This window comes from Carlito syrichta, unplaced genomic scaffold (assembly GCF_000164805.1).
Source record: "Carlito syrichta isolate Samal-C Ts95f unplaced genomic scaffold, Tarsius_syrichta-2.0.1 Scaffold305639, whole genome shotgun sequence".
NCBI lineage: Eukaryota > Metazoa > Chordata > Mammalia > Primates > Tarsiidae > Carlito > Carlito syrichta.
The window spans coordinates 439898-458196 of NW_007249735.1; positions in this window are offsets into that span (position 1 = coordinate 439898).

Sequence of the window (18299 nt, forward strand, 5' to 3'; positions counted from 1 at the left end):
CCAGTTTTCTGAGATCCACCCCATTTACAGGCTCACTCTGTTGAGGCCACACCAGCCTCCAGGCTAAAATTGTACATGTCTGGCAGCACCTAAAATATTTACAATCTGGCCCTTTACAGAAGAAGCTTGATTAACATTTAATTAGAAGATAGTGTATACTATGCACCTTGCTTTTTTCACTCTATCCTAGAGACCTCTTTCTATCAGTATTTAAGAGCTTCTTCATTCCTTTCTAGGGCACATAGGATACCATCATCTGGATGGACTACGATTGATTTAGCCAGTTTCCTATTGATGGACAGGTTGTTACCAATATTTTGCTATTACAGATGGTGCCTCAGTTGATGATTTTGCACAGGAAGCTGGAGAGTGTTCCACAAAATGTTACATGCCCAGATCTCCCTGTAGACCTGCCAAAGCGTCTCTTTGGAGTTAGGGTCCCAGGCATGTGTATTTTTTGAGATTCTCCTAAGTGGTTTAGATATACAGCCAGGTTGGGGAATCATGTTCATAGCACATGCCTCCTCATAACAAGAGAGGCTGGATCCTCCCTGTGGGTCTCTCACCCCTGTGGAGGTCCGTCAGTTTTAAAGGTCTGGTTGTAACTGGCATAACAAAGATTGGAGAGAAAACTAGGAAACCGCAGTGTTGTCGGGAGCTCCATGTTCCCTCTGTTTCTGCTGAGACACGGTCAGGGCCCTTTCTGGCCCAGGGCAATGATCGGGAGGGGGCAGGGGGTGTGGGGCATGTGGCTGGAGCGGGGAGCGAGTGGGGTGGGGGTGTGGGCAGAAAAGGCTAAGGCGAGGGACATGACACTGGAAGCATGAGTAGGAGTTAGCCAGGAGGAGGACACAGGGGAAGAGGACAGCGGACAGAAGGGTTTGCGATCCAATGCAGGAATTCACGCTGACTCAGTCTGGCTGGAGCCATCACTTCATGAGCCTGTGACCCTCTGTGCTCCCTCTGACACATGAATGGAAGCAATTACAGCTCCAGGCCAGCAGCTCCCGGCCAGCTGTGTATTTGATTACAAGAAAGCCAGGCAGATACAGCTTATTGGGAGGGTTCACAAAGACAGTGAGCAGACAACTACATACCAGCCTGTTTTATCCTCTGTCCTGCTAAGGGAGTTCTTCGCATCGACTCAATGTTTGTTAAATGATTACTCCCTAGGTGACCATAATGGTAGCCTCTTTGAGCGCTTACTGTGGGTCAGGCATCCTGCATTACAACAACCCTTTGGTGGAGATAGTGTATTATTATCCCAAATTTACACTCAAAGAAACTGAGGCTTAGAGTGGCAAAATAACTTATCCCAGGTCACAGAGCCGATAAGCAGTGAAGACAGAACTCAGACAGGGTCTGTTGGTCCCCCATTGCTATACAACTAACCACTGTACTACACAGTGTAAAACAGCAGGGTGCACTTGAACTTGGGCCTGAACTGGACAGTTGGGCCTCCTTATGCAGCTATGATCACCTTCAGCCTTCTGAAAAGCATTTCACAAGTGCCGCTAATGTTCGCAAATATTTATTGAGCAAATTCTGTCTTTGTTTAGAATTTTGATCTTTTGTTGATCATGTTTTTTTGTATTAATTTTTATTTAAAAAAATATTGCATTAAAACATTATTTATGTTGGTTACTGAACTTTCAGGCACCTCCTTAAATTTTATACTCAAGGCCAGGGTCTCACTCACCTCACCTTAGTTCCAGCCCTGGTTAGCCCTACAAGGCAGATGCTGATGCAGTGTGAATAAATTGCTGCACAATTACAGTTGGGAAAACTGAGGCTTGAGGGTGTGGGATGATTGGTAGTTTACCCAAGGATATATGGCAGGTGGCTTGGGATGGATTTAATACAGGTTTGCCTGGCCCCAGTGCCTCTGTTCTGTCCACTGCACAGAGCTGCCCCAGAGCATTTCCTTAGAGTTGTCCGGGACAGCTTTGCCACTGGAACTACCCTGCAGATATGCCCAGAAACCCACCCTGGAGCTCTCCTACATCAAATGAGGGTGCTGCGATGACAGATTCTGAAGATCTACCAGGGCAGACGACTCCTTGACCTGCAGCACAAAAGTGAAGATTAAAAAGGGGCTTCAAGCCAGAAAGACCCTAGGAGAGGGATCCACTCTGCCCTTCTGGGGCTGGAACTGCACTGAAGGTGCTGAGACCAGCTGAGGTCTGAATCAGAGGAAAAGCAAAGCCTCCTACTGAAAGAGTGCCCCCATCATTTTCATCCAACAGAGAATGTGGCTCCTCTCAGCGTAGTCAGGAGACCAAACACAAAAGAGACAAAGAGCCTGATGGCCTCATCCTCCTGCAGGCTGCTGGGCGGGAGGGTGGTAGAGTGGGTTTAGCATTCCCAAAGAGACAGCTGGTCTGGGGAAGAACTGAAAAAGACTCTGTCCTTTCCCTTGATGGTCAAGGGCTCTAAAATCATGACCCCTGGGCTTTCTAGATAGACGTCACTGTCACTCAAGCATGGTTAGGAACCTGGGGATCCAACAGAAAGACATCTGGGAGGGCAGCTGATGGCTTCCAACCCTCAGGCAGCTCAGGTTTGCTTCAGAGGCTCAGCGAAGAATGTGGGCTCCCCGTAGCCCTCTTAGGCCAAAACAGAAGCCATTCTCCAGGAGTCATGGAGGGAAATTTAGCCCTATGCAAGCCATCTCTTCACTGATTCTGGCCTCTGCTGGTCCCAGGCCACTTTTCAGAGGGTTGGTTGCCCACTCCCTAGGCAACAAAGCCTCAGCTCCCTAGTGTGACAGGGAATTAGAGGCCAGGGATTCGGTGAGTTGCTGTCTCCCTCTTGGATACAGGCCCAAATAAGGATGTCTTCTATAGACATCTATTCAGCTTCCCACTACCTCTGGCCCTTGAAACACAACAGAGTTCTTAGAAAGAGTTAGCTCTGTCATCTCAAATGCCCCACCCCAGGAGAAATGTCCTAAATGTTTAATGGAATATCACTTTAAGAAATAATAGTAGACATGAAAATGGGATAAGGTTTGGCTTGTGTATAGTTATCTATTGCTGCATAACAAATTATCCCAAACTTAGTGGCTTACAACAACCTTTATTATTTCATAATTTGAGTCCTCTGCCTCAGGGCTTCTCACATCACAAGGCTGAAGCCCAGGTGTTGGCTGAGGTTGTGTTCTCATTTAAAGGTATTTCTGAGACTCTTCCAACTTCACATAACTGTTGGTAGGACTCAGTTTACAGCCGTTGGCTGGAGGTGGCCTGCAGTTCCTTATCAGATAGCCCTTTCCATTAGGGCAAACATATAAGAAGAACCAGAGAAAGAATACCAGCACAACAGACATCATAGTCTTTTCTAATTTAATCATGGAGTGGCATCTCACCTCTTTTGTCATATTCCATTGGTTAAAAGCAAGTCACTAGATCTAGCTCACACTTAGGGAGAGAGGATAATACAAGAGCAGAAATACCAGGAGGCAGGGATCACAGGGGCCATGTCAGCCTCTGCCTCTCGGAGCTGCTTTGGGCTGAGCAGACTATCCTGCAAGCTATACTTTCATCTTTATGGAGGCCTTCAATTACCTCCAGGGAATTCCTTATACATGGTGGCCGTAATGACCCTGGCCATAATGAATTGGACCAGGTTGGGTTGTCCGACCAAAAACAGAAATGGTGGGGGTTGAACCCCGTCAAATCCCATTTCTTGGCAAGTTTGAATGGAAAACTCAAAGAAAGGCGAAGACCATTCACTTATTCAAATATTCCAGGCACTAGGTATACAATGCACACAAAACAAGCCAGTTTCTGTCTTCATGGAGTGGAATAGGCAGAAGCAGAGATACACAACACACAAGCAGAAGGCAAGAACTAGAAAGGTCATTAACTAGGAAGACCATCGGAAGCCATGAGAATGCAGCAATTATGAGGTAGGGAGAAGAGGGAAAAGGGTGGACAGTAAAGCAAGAGGAATAAAAGCAGAGACAAAATATAGCTGAAATAGCCAGTGGCGAGCCCAAATTCAGGGAGAAATGAATAACAGCTCATTAGCTTGGCAACTCCAGTGAAGATAGACAATCTTTCCTGAAAATTCTTCAGATCAAGGAGGATTCTGGTTGTCCCAGGATGAGTCACTTACCCATCACTGAACCACGGAATGAGAGTCCCTGACCAGCCACCTCTGTGTAATCTGCCAGGCTAGGGGTGGGTGAAGAAGCTGGGGTTAGCTTCACTTACACCACATGAGAAGTGAGTTTTGTCTCCAGAAATGGGGATCCTAAGCAGGTAAAACAATGGATGTCTAACTATACATGGAGTTTCGAGGAGGGAGAAGAGGAAGTGTTGGATGCTCATGTCTCTCTGTGGGGCATCACTGGATAGATTTTGGAGAGCCATTCTTCAGTTGCTACATACCTGTGGGACATTAGTTCTTCCAATGGTCCTTCTGCTTGCAACATCTGCAGGCGATTCTGTCAACAAGTTCTGAATTCTGGAGCAAACAGAATTCTGCGCAATAAGAAAGCACCCTTGGTCTCCAGGTCAGTTATTTATCTCAGAAACTAAGATGTTTATTGCCATTTATAGCTTATTTATTTCCATAAGGCTACATGTTGGAAATTTCTAAACCGGCAACTTTTATTTAACCTTCTTTTTTCCCCTATGCCTCTATTCCAGATTAGAGGAGATAAAAAAAGAGAGAGGATGAGTTTCCCTTGACTTTGGCGGTGGGTCCACTCCAGAATACTGATTGAAAGGCTCCTGGAGTCATGTTGACTCATCCTTGTTTTCTTTGCAAATCCAAATCTTTGTCCAAGCTGCCCCGAAACAGTGGTGTGCTGGAACTGACTTGTACTGGCTCTTAAGAGCTTCTTTACCCAATGCTGCATTCAGTGATATTTTGTTTTTAGCTCAAGATTGGTCATAATGGGAAGGTCTACACCATGAAATCTGCAAGTGTTGCAATTCATGGCCTTCCCCTACTCCCCCATCCTCCAGAAAGCCAGTAGTCAAACATTTACCAACACACCACTGCCTTTAAGGAAAAGTCTTTTGAAATTGCCTGTTTTTAATAACTTTCCTATTTTTCTTATACTTTTGGGGCTATTTACAATTTGTGGCATAGCTGTGTTACTTAGTTTTTCTCCTACTCACTCCTACACTGCTACTTTAATATTTTCCCTCATCTTAGGGACTAATAATGCAATGAAGCAGTCCTAATCCCTAACATCTCAGAACGTGACTGTAGTTGGAGATAGGGTCTTTAAAGAGTTAAATAAGTTAAAATGAGGTAATTAGAGTGACTGTAATACAATATGGCTGGGGTACTTATAAAAGGAGAGGATTAAGGTGGCAGCAGGATTGGTTTCTCTCCTATGCCAGGTACAATGACTCACAACTATAATTTCACCCACTCAGAAGGCTGAGAAGGGAGGATTGCTTGAATCCAGTAGTTCGAGTCCAGTCTGGGCAACATAGTGACACTCTATCTCTAAATAATTTTTTTTAATTAGCCAGGCATGGTGGCATGTGCCTGTAGTCTCAACTACCAGGGAGGCTGAGGAGCCCAGGAGTTTGAGGCTACAGTAAATTATGGTAACAAAACTCCGCTCCAGCCTGGGCAACAGAGCAAGACTCTGTCTCAAGAAGGAGAGGGAGGAGGAGGAGGAGAAGGAGAAAAAAAGGAAGAGGAGGAGGGAGAGGACAGGGAGGGGGAGAGATTGACCAGTTGAAAGCATAGGAGAGAAACCAATCCTGTTGCCACCTTAATCTCAGACTTCTCACCTCCAGAATTGTGAGAAAATAGATTTTTATTGTTTAAACTACCTAGTCTGTGGTACTTTGACACAGCAGCTCTAGCAAACCAAGTAACCAATATGCCAAGTAAAGCAATTTTGCTTTGCCACTTACCAAGTTAAACACAAATTCATATAAAAATCAGTTTTGCCAGAAAGAGGTTGAAAATTTGATATAGCCAACTCCATGACAGCAGCCACTACAGTTTGTCAAAAGTGTGTATGTTTATGCAGGGTGTTTCAACCAACCAGGATGAGGTTAGGAAGGGGCCATGCAATCAACAACTTAACAATCCTTAACCTTGGGCTAGACTGAACAAGGTGACCTTCTTTAACAAATTGATAATGTTGACCCACTCCTCTTCCTTACCCCTCCCTAATTCCTGTTTTCCTGCACATAGTTACATTTCTTCTCTGGTATACAAACCCCCAGTTTTAGTTGGTTGAGAGAGTGGGATAGATTTAAAGTTAGCTCCCATCTTTCCAACGGCCATATCCTAAATAAAAAGTTGGCACAGTTTTTGCTTTTTGAGAAACTTGCTATGGAAGGTCTTTCTTCCATTAATCTTCCTTTTCCCTTCTATTCTTGCAAATAAACTCTGTTTTAAAACTTTGCTGACCACCCTAAAATTCATTTTAGGCATGAGCCAATGGTGGGGGGAATGTCTTCTTCCCTGGCAATACTTGTCTCAGAGATTGGCTTTCTGTGCATCAAGAAACAGGACCTAGAATTGGTGAGAGCCCCTTAGTTGCTTTGGATTTTAGTGAATATTGGAGTAATGCAGGCAAAGGTCTAGAATGGTCAGTTTGGACCTTTATAGGTTCCACACTTTTAATTCCTTCTATGTCAGTTGAGAAAGAAGCTCATAGACACTCAGGTATTTTTGAGAGGTCAGGGGTATTATAGGCGTTGAGTTTGAATCTTATCAATTTCTACCTGTAGAGAACATAACAATTCTGACTCAGGAGAATCAGGAAACTCTAAGATAATTTCTCCTTCTGAGAATTTTATGTGCCTTTTTAGCTTTAAAAGTAGGTCTTGCTCTAGCAAATTTACTGGAGCATTATCACATAAAAAAAATTGTATTTTTCTGAAAAGGGTCCCAAAGTCAATTGAATGAGTGCAAACATGCAAATCTCTTGGACTTGATTTGAAACCCCCACCACAGAAATGGTCTTTTTTTAAATTATAAAGATGTGGGTACAATTCAGGTTAGGTATATAGATGTTGATTATGCAGGTACACTTGTTAATGAGGTATGCCCCCCCCTCCCCTGCAGTTTCCCTCAACTGCCAATCTCACACCCCTCCCCTGACAGAGAAATAAACTCTTATTCTGAGGGATTTATTGGCTTGTTAAAATGGGGTTTATGATAGACAGTGTAGCTTTGGTATCCACCAATACTCTGCATGATTCCCCATTTATTTTAATTTCTGTTTCTCCACGTCTACTTAAGAGTATTATGGGGAGCAATTTACCGGAGAATCCCTCAGAGCCTCATCAATGTTGATTATCAGCAGGAGTGCTAAGATCTCTTGGGCTTCTTCTTGCAACGGAACAGTCTGGTCTAAAGTGAGGCTTATAACTGGCCTGAGATAAAAAGCAGACAATGTCTTTTCCAGTGTCCTGGTTTGCAATGAAGGCAGACATCTTGGAGTAAAGAATTCCTTGTTCTAGGACCTCTTGGTTTGATATAAATCGAGGGTGAGAAAGTCCCTTTGGTCCCAGGCCTTTCAACTGTTGTAATTAAAGAGTCATAAGCTTGTCAGCCTTTTGGAACGTCTCTTGCTCTAGATTCCTCTCAAAATGTTCAGTTAAGGCTACCAATTTAGTCATATCTGTAACTTTCCATCCCAGTTTATGTTTATAATTAAACTGCTAAGTTCAGGACAGAGTCTCTTTTTAAATAGAGCTGTTAATGTCATTTCAGTCACTTCAGGAAATACTCCTTGCTATATTTTGAGCCCAGGAAGTTTCACAGTGTTTCCAAGCAGTTCTGTAATCTAAAACTGGTGTCCTTTTTTTCTTGATTTTGTCTGAAAGATTGAATGTTAGACCAATCCGTTTGTTGTAGAAAAATTTTAGGAATGTAATTTAAAAGGTTTTCAGCTTTTTTCTAGCTCCTTTTGGTCTGTCTCATGAGGAGGTTTTGGAGGGCCCTTTAATATCCTCCTCAGGTTTGTCCTACTCCGTCACTGCCATCTATTTTTGTACTTCACCAGGCCCCATTATCATTTTAATAAATTGATAAAAGTGAAGGAGTCCTGGATCATGATCTCTTCTGAGGTTCTAAATTCCTCAGTAAACTTTTAAGGATTTCCCTTTGGATCACAGAAATTCTTTACAATGGCTGTAAGCTCAGTTTTAGACCATGGAGTGAGTGAATGTGGTCACAGCAGGCAGTCGTGGTTGATCAGAAGGTCTTACTCTATAAATCATTTTTCTAATTTCTTTTTTTTACATCATCTTAAGGATAAAAAGTTGACTTAGCAAAAAGGTTAGTAGATTCAGAGTATGGAGATAGAGATGTATAAATAGAAGGAATAGTTGGGGTTAGCTTAGTCAGAGTACAGTCCTCTTTCGTTATGTCCTTAGTCTGTTGCTTAAGATTTTCATTTGCTTTTTGAAAATAATCTTTTAATGAAGCAATTTTTGATTCATTTAGTCATTTAGAGGCCTCTATGCACTAACAAAGGAATGTGTCCCACTATTTCTGTGGAGTTTTTGATGCTACTTTTGCAAATATGCCTTGCAAATAAACACTTTTATCCAAATTAAAACTTCCCCATTGTGACCATCTTAATTCTAAGTTATCTCTAGTAAGGTTAACCCATTTTTCTAAAAATGCACACATTCTGGGCCTATACTTTTTTATACATAAATATAGCTGGAGTCCCAGAAGGTGGAGTCCCAGATGTTTTAGATTGAGATGAATTCACTATTTTTTATTTTTAAAAAATACCTGCTAAAGGTCTGAAGTGTCTGACTGAATCCAATCCAGTTAATTATCAAATCCAATTTGATCCTGAACCCAGCCTGGTCTAAATATTGCTCAAATAAACTCAGAGCTCAGAACACAAATTAGTGGAGTTTAAAATCTGAGAGAAAGTCACCCATGCCCTCCAGTTATAATTAAGAGAGCAGTGAGCACAACTGGCTTGGCAGGCACCTTACTTGGTCACCTGGTGTTCCTGGGGGTCCCTGAGTTTTACTTCAGATCCCACTTCTGATACCAGATCTGTTACAAGAAAAACTTTAGACATATTAAATTTAACAGAGTTTATTTAAACAAGAAAAAGATTTGTGAATTTGGCAGTCTTCAGAATCACAGGAGATTCAGAAAGGCTCCAGGAATGCTGTGTGGTATGATCAGATGGAATTTATGGACAGAAAAAGGAAAATCACTTACAAAAAACTGAAGTGAGGTACAGAAACAGTTGGATTGGTTACATCTCGGTGTTTACCATATTAGAACATAGTTGGACCAGTTAGCTGCCTGTGGGGGGTTAAAATATCGCTGATGGGTTGATTGACACTCAGCTATTGTCACAGAAGCATATTCCTAAATTAAATTTTCAGTTTGTCTACTAAATTATATTACGATTCACCCATAAGGACTCAAGTATGGGAATATAGAGGCTTTCTCAGGCCAGATTTTAGTTTAACAATGGTAAAAAGGATTTTGCAGACATGATTAGGATAAGGATCCTGAGATGGAGAGATTATCCTGGGTTATCCGGGTGAGCACAATGTAATCACAAGTGCCCTTCTAAGAAAGAGGCAGGAGAGCAGGACAAGGAACTGTGACCATGGAAGCAAAGTTTGGAGTGATGCAGCAATGAGATTTAAAATGTGGCAAACTGTAGAGAAGCTGGAAATAGCTAGAACAGGATTCTCCTCCAGAGCCTCGAATAAGACTGCAGTTTTTCCAACACCTTGATTTTATTCCAGTGAGGCCCACTTTGTACTTCTGGCCTCCAGAAAAATAAGATAATAAGTTTGTGTTGTTTTAAGCCACCACATTGAGGGTAATTTGTTGCAAAACAATAGTAAATGAATACAAAGGCCTTCTACATTCTAATGGGCCTAACCTTTTCTGAAACCAGGGGTCCAGATTTAAAACAAATATTTTAAATAAAACATTGATAAGGGTACCTGCATGGTGAATATTTGTATATCTAGCCCTGAATTGTACCCCACAGTTTTAAATAAAAATGAAAAGAGGAAAAAAAACACAACCATATACTTACCTGATGACCTAGCCTTTGCACTACTGGGCCATTATCCCAGAGGAATGAAAACCATGTCCATAAAAAACTCATATATAAATGTTCATAGCAGCTTTAATTTATAATAACTAAAAATTAAAAACAGCATTCATACAATTATCATAATACTATAAGAAAGGGATTGGCAGGGAAGGGGTGGATTGGCAGTTCAGGGAAACTGACAGGGGAGGGAGGGGCACACCTTATCACCAAGGGTACCTGCATAATCAACGTTTGTATATCTAACCCTGAATTGTACCCCACATCTTTAAAATGAAAGTAATTTAAAAAATTTTTTTTTAAATGTCCTATAGTATCCTCTAAGGCTTGTCCCTTGAGTGTTTCTGGCTCTGTGCTGTTTGGTGCTAGCTCATTTTTCCCCAGACATAGCTACCATTCTTTCCCTGCTCTGTTCTGCACTACAGAGAACAACACTTTCTAGAATTTATTTCCAGCTGACTTCCATCTAGTTTTGGCCAGTGGGCAGCACTGACAAAAGTGGGAACTAAGGGAGAAGCCAGACTGTTTCTTTACCTTTCACTGTGCCTTGAGTGGTAGCTCCAGTCATGGCTGTGTATTTCCTCTTTGGCTCGAATTCCTGATAAACAACCCTTCTGTGTTCTCAGGTCCTACTGGGTATCAGCCACTATGGTTTTGGCTGTTCCCTTGGTCCCTCCATCTTGGGAGTGAAGTGACTTCCTACAATTGCTGGTCTCTGGGTTGCTCAGTGTCTCAGCCTTTCCATTACCTGTAGACATTCCCTGAACTAATTGCCCTATGTTTGAAATCCCTCTAGTGGTTGCTTTCCTGACTGACCCCTTCCTACAAAGACACTGCACACAGTTCTGCAGTCCTACATTCTCTGGTTTCCAGCCAGCCTACACACTCTGAGGGTTGACTCTGTTCTGGAACTACAATAGCCCTTGAATTGAATCCTATAAAAGTATAGCAGTTATGGATTGTTGTTCACCATTTTTCACTCTACCCTACCTAGTAGTAGAATCCCTGAACTCGGTCATTGTCTTACTAGACTCTAGTGTGACCATATGCTCTTTGAGCTATGGCCATCACCATATTTCCTGCTTTGGACCCCTTCCCTACTTTGGGAAGGTGAATATTCTCTCTCTCTCTCTCTCTAATTTATTTTATAAATAAACTATATTTTCCAATCTAAAAAAAAAAGAATCCCTGAACTCTAGCTAGGCACTGCACATGGTTGCTCAGAAAAGCTCACCCTTCTCAACCTCCTTACCAGCTATGTATGACCGTATGACTAAACTCAGGGTGATAGAGTGGCCATCCTTTTCTCCTCTTCCTCTTTTCTGCTGGCTGGAAAGTGGTCATTGGTGGTGGACCATTTTCAGCCAAGTGGATAAGTGCAACACACAAGTATGGCAATGACACAAGATGCAAGGAGTCCAATCTCTGATATTCTGGAGCTGTCATAACAGCCTTTCATCTTTTATGTTGGAACTGCTATATGGGGGAGTAATAGACATCTATCTTGTCAGAGAAAGGGTTGTTTTGGTCCCAATCAAGTAGCCAAGTCTCTATTCTAATTGCCACAGGGAAATCAAAAGATTCTGAGATTGGCCTGCAGTCAGCCTCCTATGCCATGCTCATGTAGCATTGCCCTCTCCCCGCTTCAATGGTGACACCAAGATACAAGAAACTTTGTTTCATAATGAACGCATACTTCTTGGCACAGTCAGCACATTTCAGGCCTTTACTATGTGTTTGTGGAATGAATAACCAAATTTGAGACCTGAGATATATTCGCCCTTTATTTCCATCAGGAGTCACCATGAGTACTCAGGATCTCTTGACCTGTTGCTTTGGGCTTCTGTATATCCATTAATCACATTAGACTCACAGAATTCTAATGTCTTACATGTTACTTATTTAGCATTCTTATTTTGTCCCTGTGGAAGCTAAACCCAAAAAGATCACACAGGAAACAAGGGGTATAGCCAGGATTTAAATTAAGGTCACTGACTATGAGACCAATGCTGATCTGGGACTTGTTGCCTATATGTGGACTTTCCAGTGGAACTGCTTATGTTCTTCCCCAACTTCTGGTTCTGGGATCTCCCTGGGTCTTCCTGCACCTCCTCTCTGATGGTTTGGATTTGAAGTATAAGGGAGCAGAGTGTGTTGGGAACTCAGCAGGAAATCTTTTCCTGAGAGCCATGGGACAGTTTCTGGAGTAGTTTTTCTGCTGCAGCATCCCTACCTAGGAGCAAGTCTCTCCATCTCCAATGCCTGAAAATTGAGTCAACTGCCTCTTTCTTCCTTTCCTGAATTCTAGCCTATGCTGTAGTAATACAAGAAATTAAACAAAACAAAAATCAGCTTTGAATGTATGCAGCCTAGACTGAGGCTAAACTGAGGTGGGTTTGTTTTTCTAGCTCTATTTGATTTCCCTCTGAAAAAATGGTCACAGTGACCGTTCCATCTAGTCCCAGGTGCAGGAGCTGGTGCCAGAAGCAAATATCTGGCTCAGGCTTCTGGCAGTCTGCTTTCCATCCAGACTGGGAGGGCAGGCATGCTCCCTGCATCTATTTCACATGGCCCCATAAATGACCAAGTCTCCTAAATGCATCATTAGATAAGATAGTTCTCCTTCTGTGGGGAAGAACCCATGAGGTGGGTGGGGAGGCAGCTGAGTCCCCTTTCAATGGATCACTATGGAGATGTGGAGACAACATGACCAAGGATCCTGTGGAGAAGAGAGCAATTGTTCAGGGAGAGACCAGCTCAGCCTTTGGGAGTCTGGGGTCTTGGGGAATGCATGAGTAATATGTAATGGGAACTCAGACTTAGCCCATTGGATTGAAATCCTGTCACCTTCACTTATGACCAGAATAACTTTGTGTACAAGTTATTAACCCTCTCTGGGTTACAAATTTCTCATCTGTAAAATGGAGATGATAAGAGCACACTGGAAAGACCTGGGGAGCTGGGTTGGTCTAAACCGAGGGGCTTCAGCATTCTGGCCCCGGCTGCCAACCTTCCACACAGGCCGCCTCCCTGTTGCACTGTGTAGTTCAGAGCCCTGACCTGTCCTACAGGCCCCTGGCCCCAGTGCTGAATTCTGGCCACTGCCAAGGAGACAGCCGGCCACCTCACCTGCTTTAGAAGCTCTGTCGAGAGCTTTCAGTATGTCTGGTAGAAAGCAGACCAGGTAGCCTCTGCGGAGGAGGTGGCACAGCTGATTAGAAACTTGAAAAGAGGGAAAAGGTGTGGGAACGGCTTACTAGTCCAGGAACCTGTGTGCAAGGAGGCATGGCTCAAGATGAGGATAGAGGCGGAGAAGGGGCAGGGCCCCCAGCTTTACCTTCCACATGCCTCCCTGCACACTATATGCCCAGACAAGCAACCTCGAGCTTCCTTGTCCCCACCCGTCCACTGGGACTTATCATAGCTCCTCTTTCTGCAGCTTTTCCTGGATGATTCCAAAATGAAGAATTTCATTACCTGCTTCAAAGGTACTGCTGCTCTGCCCTCTCCTTCCCCTTCCTTCTCCCTCCAGAACAGACCTGGATGGTTTCTGCTCCCCACCCTACCTGTGGCCACCGCACCAAGAGAGTGGGCGTCCTGAGCTCAGGAGCCCTGCTAAGGATGACCCTCCAATCGCTAGCGCCATCCTTTGGTGTGACCCAGGGCCCCAAGGCCTTGGGAAACCAGCATAGTGAGCAGCCTCGCCCTGCACCCCCCTAGAGCGGCAGTTCCTGGTCACCTTCTTCTCCGTCTGAGGCCCAACCACAGTGGCCGATACAAGGCCTCCTTCCCCTTCCTCTCACCCCGTGGCAGAAAGCGCAAATTCCTGAGCCGAGAGGACTGGCCGGGGGTCTTCACGCACCTGCTGGCCGCTGGCCTCGAGCCCCGCGCCTCTTTTACCCGGTTTGCTCCGCCCTGGCCTTCGAGCTCAGCGCCCGCTTCGAGTACCGGCCTGGCAAGCCTGCACTGCCCACGCACGTGCACCGACAGGGCCACCGCCTCGCCCTCGCCGTCGCTGCTATTTGTGGCTCAGCCGCCCTGAGCCACAGGCGCCCCCAGTGCCACCCCCGGATCCTCCAGTCACCCCCAACTCCCGGCTTCCCAGCATCCTCAGCTGCCCCTCCCACCCCCTACCTCCTCAAACGGTTCTGGGCTCTCCCTCCCGTGGTCCCCGCGCCCCCAGAAGGCCCGCGTCGCCAGCCCTCGCGCGGAGCGTGCTCACTGAGACACAACTTGGCCGGCTCGCCTGGCGCTGTCCGAGGTGCTGCCGCGGCCCGACCGTCCCGGACCCTCTACTCTCCCACTGGCGCGCTTGTCCCCTCGCGCCCGTCTCCGGGCGTCCTCTGGCTTGGCCCGCGCTCGCGACGTCAGGCCCTGGCGGCTGGCGCAGAAGGCACTGGGCTTTGGTGCGTGTGCTCCGGCGTCCCCCAGACCCTCCCGGTCCCGCCGCAGCTCAGGCGGGATCTGCCACAGGCATCCCCGGGGAGGAGCTCGTCTCCCGAGCGTCAGGTGAAGGATGCCAGAGGTAAGGCCACCAAGGCGCAATAAGACTTGCTCGGCTCTGACCCGGCGCACATCGAGAAGAAAGTGCGTCCTGGCGGGAAATGGGAGAGGCGGAGGCCAGGCCCTCCTTGAACTCGGCTGGACACAGACTGGCGCTGGGCGGAAGGATGGCGCTGGACCGAGGCACCGAGTTGCAAGGACAGTTCAGAAAGTAGCGCTGCAGAGACGCCCAAGGCCACCTAGAGACCCTGGTTCTGGCTTTGCACTGAGCCCGCGAGCTGGGCGAGGGGAGGAGGCGGGAGGGAGCGAGGAGGGGCACCGGTCTTTCCACCCCTTTCCTTCCTACCCGTCCTTCCCTCACAGACGGGCACCCAGGAGGCAATGACAGCCATCTGGAATCCTGTGTGTGATGCTCTGCCCCCTGCCCAGAGGATTAGGGGGTTGTCCTCTGGTAAAAAGGATTTCTAGGCTCTTCCAGCCTGGGACCGACCCTCTTCCCTGCCCTGGTCAACCCCTTACAGCAATCTACATCTAGGGGCATTAGCATGAGCAGCAGTGCCCTGAATTCTGAAGAGGAGGCCAAGAACCTTCTCTACCTGAGAAGTCCAGCTGCTGGAGGCTGGGTGGGCCAAGCCTGGAGCCATGGGTCAGCCCTTTGTACTCAGGGAAATGGATCCCAGGTGCCCAGAGAATGCCCTCTGCTTCTTGGGACTCACACACATCCTGAGACATCTGGGAACTGCCTCTGCCTGGGCCAAAGCTATTTCATTAAAACTTTATTGTTGTGTTTAACTCATTTCAAGTGACTTGAAATAATCATGTGAGTTACAATTTAGGGCAAAATTTAAACAAAGACTGAGGCCACTTGATACCTCTCCACATGACTCACAGAGAGCAGGGATACCTGGTAGATAGACAGATGTTTAGAGGGGATACCAGCCAGGTAGGGCTGGTGGGCAGAATACCTTTGATTCTGCCTTCCCTGATTCCACACAGGCTGGCTTGTGAGTCCAGGTTTCTACCTTTTAAACTGGTCTCATTGTCCATGGAACCAGACCCCAGCCTTCTCATCTTTTTAGGGCGACAGTTGCATGCATATAAACCCCCAGCAAACTACATGCTCCTTCATAGTCTCTGAGTTCATTGCTCCCAGAGCCCACTTGGAAAACTATACTAGAAACTTAGTGGGTGGCTCAATGCCCTTCTGTCACTTCCAGCTTTCCCTGGGCCCCACCTATCACCAAAGACAGAGTACTTTTCTGGGAGCCAGCATGGCAAGAGCAGGCCCATGGTTTCTAAGTTGATTTTCTTATTGTTTTCTTAATTCCCCCAATTCTCTAACAAGTTACTTGAGAAAAAGCATAATTCTAGTTTAGCTGGTCCACCCACTCCCACCCCTCAGCAGGCAGGAGCAGGGGCTGGACAAGTTGTGCCTGGACTTTCCCATAACTAGAGACTTAGACTCTGAGACCAGCTCTGCCCAGATCGAGTCGTAAGAGACTTGGTCTGTCCCAGAGTGGGGAACAGAGCATCAGTTCTAGGGATGAGACAGCTTTTGGTTAAGGACCTGGGTTAAAGTCAAGTGGGACCCTGGACTTTGCCCTGGGGGCACAAAACAGACCTCTACTCTGGACCTCAGGATGGCTCATACCAGTACCTACAGGATGAGCACAAGGAAACATGTCTGCCCACAGTCTTCCCCTTATAGCTCATGCTTGAGTCACTGAACCTTGAATATTGCCACCCAAGCAAAGTTCACAAGTCCATACCCTGCATCAGCCTCTTGTACCCTGTCACAGTGGAGTAGCCAGTTGCCTGGGTGCAGAGAGGGCAGCAAGAGCCAGATGTCCACATGATGAGCAGGAAGCTCCTCAAGTGTGGGGCAGGAATGGGGTGGGAGGAGAGGGATGCTGGGGTTGGGAAGGCTCTTCCCACAAAAAAAAAAGAGAGAAAAAAATGGAAATGATAAGAGTGCCCATCTCACGAGGTTGCTGGGTAGATTAAATGAGGCAATGAGGGCAGAGCACCTAGCTCAGTGCCTGGCACGTAGTAAGTATGGAAAAACATGAGGGCTGATTAGGTCAGCTTGAATTGGGTAAATCGTATTGAGGAAGGAAATCTCAGGCGGAGATTTTACAAATGTTGCAAAGAAACTTACCGATAATGGCAAGAGCTAATTAAGTTCACTGACCAGCTGATTTGCTGTTAGTTCCATAGCAAACAAAAAGTAATTAACCATGTGTGATTAGTTCCACAGTAAACAAAAAGCAATCAACTATTGCTGCTAATTAATCCTACCCTAAAGAAACACAACACCACATTCAATCAGCTGCTGCACAAACCTTTGGCAATTTCCTTTTGCAAACTTCTCTATTTTATGTAGGCAATTTCCTTGATGCTTGGTGTCCCACTACACCCCAATACCCCTCTTATAAAAACACTTCTCTAGGTCCTTTCTTGGCAGATATCATGCTCTTCATGACACTGTCTCCCTTAAATAAATCTACCTTTCTTAATTCATAACTGTCTTAGTAAATTCTTATTACCAACCTACAACTTCAGCCATATCTAGCACACCACACACAGCAGGAAGTGCTTAACAAATAAATTTTTATTTCCTTCCATTGTGGGACAGTGGAGAAAGTGAGATTTCTGAGAGCTGAGTCATGAGCTAAATCAGCTGCATCCAGAGTTGTCCAGGCCCCAGGAAATTGCAGTGGGCAATAATCAATGGGTCCTTTGTTCCCTAAAGGCCTTTACCTCCCCTGGGGGACTTTCTAGATTAGGAGAGATGCCAATAACATGCCCATCATGGATCCATCAGTCACCTGCTAACTATCTTCTCTCCCTGCTCAGACAAATCACCATTGTCAGGAGTGGCAGCAGACTGCTTCATTACTCTAATTGCAGTGTGTTTTGGGAGTCCAAATTAAATTTCAACATGCAATTTAGTCAGAGAGAGACCATTGAGAGACTATCTGTGCAACCTTTGGTCCTCTCTGTTACACGTAGAATTTTCCCACCATATCCCATGTATGTCTCCTGGGGTCAAGACTCTCTGGAATGGGCAGTCTCCCTGGGCTGCTGGCCAGCTGCTCTCTCATTTTACAGATGAAGTTGCTAAGGCATAGAGAAGGGTCCTAGACATGGAAAAAGTCCTGGATTACAAAGGCACAGACTGTCCTGAGCTTGCCTATCACAGGGTATTATTCTGATATACCCTGAGATAACAAATGAACCAATTCTGAGTGGTAGTAAGGGCGATGAGACTCTCATTTTGAAAAGCAGAATCATTCTATCAGCATTCATTTGCCTCTCCTTCTTCCAAGCAAATGAATGCTGATAGAATGATCCTGCTTTTCAAAATGAGATTCTCATCAACCCACTCCCTCAGAATTTATACCAATGGGCTAACCCCTCCCTGACAGATATATCTTCAAGATCTCCCTGTCAGATCTTTCTACAAGGGACTTCCTGTCTACTTCCAGCCACCTGTTTTCCTCAACTTTGGAATGTTTCATGGCATCAGCATTCAGAAAACCAAGTCAATTGAAAAGCCTAGATGTGAAGAAGTGATTGAACTGAGAAAGTGGCACAGTGAAGACTGTTCCTCCGGTTCTCTTCTTCTTGAAGTATGGCCTGAGAGACAGTGAATGAGTGTCTAGCCCTGAGAGTCTCTCTCCAAACAAACATATCAACAGTGTGTGATTGTTTACTGCCAGAGAATAATCTATCCTAGGTAAGTTTTGGACTT